The 1053-nt window shown below is 44.7% G+C and overlaps 2 non-coding genes across 2 annotated transcripts; both read right to left on the minus strand.

The window, feature by feature from the left end:
• Window positions 1-258: 258 nt before the first annotated feature.
• Window positions 259-330, minus strand: trnaw-cca (transfer RNA tryptophan (anticodon CCA)). Its single transcript has one exon. It is a non-coding gene; the product is annotated as a tRNA-Trp (tRNA).
• Window positions 331-769: 439 nt separating this feature from the next.
• trnag-ucc (transfer RNA glycine (anticodon UCC)) lies at window positions 770-841 on the minus strand. The gene has a single exon. It is a non-coding gene; the product is annotated as a tRNA-Gly (tRNA).
• Window positions 842-1053: the final 212 nt, after the last annotated feature.

The following is a 1053-nucleotide window of genomic DNA, read 5'->3' on the forward strand; positions in this document are numbered from 1 at the left end:
CACAGTTGGTTCAATATTCTCAGATAATAATATGGAAGCGGCCAACGTGCGGCTCGAACCCTCGACCCTGGGAGGTAGACTCCCATGCTCTACCGACTGAGCTATCCGAATGTTTGATGAAACTGCTCAAATATATGAACTGAGCGGGTCAATCTGAAATATCCGGAAAGATACACCAGCATTGCGGCTTTGAACGGAGTCATTTCAGGAACATTCCCACAGAGAGAAATTCCTGGAACCAGCGGCAGAAAAACATCCTGAGCTTGACGTGATTTGAACACGCAACCTTCTGACCTGGAGTCAGACGCGCTACCGTTGCGCCACAAGCCCAAGTGCGGACCAGTGCGGGTTTCTCCTCATAGATTTATGTTTTATTTATACCCAACTGTGTGAAAGAAACGCAGAGAAGTCAGATTGAGGGATATTAAAGGACCATGAAGTAAAGCAGCTGTACCACGTGGTTAAGGGGATGCACAATAACCCATTGTGCTCTGTACACGTGGCTTCAAATCCCATCCTCGTCTGTAACGTGTCTGTTGTGTCTGGTCCACTTCATGAGGCTGAAGTGAAAATGCTGTGATTTTTAGCTTTTGTCGGAGGGCTTGGACAGTGAATAGTCGAACACTGTCCATATTGAAACCACATTAAAAATGTTGAGAAAGTTACTTATTTCACTCCTCGCTGTACTTGCCACTAAATTCTGACTGAGAAACTTTCTCTTCCTCAGTTTGAAACTCACAAAGTGGTGCAAAAATTGGAAATTTATTATTGCGATGGCCAGGAATCGAATCTGGGTCAACTGCTTGGAAGGCAGCTATGCTCACCACTATACCACCATCGCTCACGGTATGGAAACGTGTCCTTTTGGTTCTTTAGATCAGTTTGATTAACTGTTTCGTAACAAATACTTACTTTGCGTAAGTTATTTCACTCCAATTTCAAATGCTCCTGAATGAAAGTGTCCGTGTCGCACGGCTCCCGTTCAGCCAGGAGATGGCACCAGTCCACAATAAATGTACATTCTATGTGTCATTACACAGGACACTTCCTCTC

This window comes from Scyliorhinus torazame, chromosome 24, assembly GCF_047496885.1.
Source record: "Scyliorhinus torazame isolate Kashiwa2021f chromosome 24, sScyTor2.1, whole genome shotgun sequence".
NCBI classification, from domain to species: Eukaryota; Metazoa; Chordata; class Chondrichthyes; order Carcharhiniformes; family Scyliorhinidae; genus Scyliorhinus; species Scyliorhinus torazame.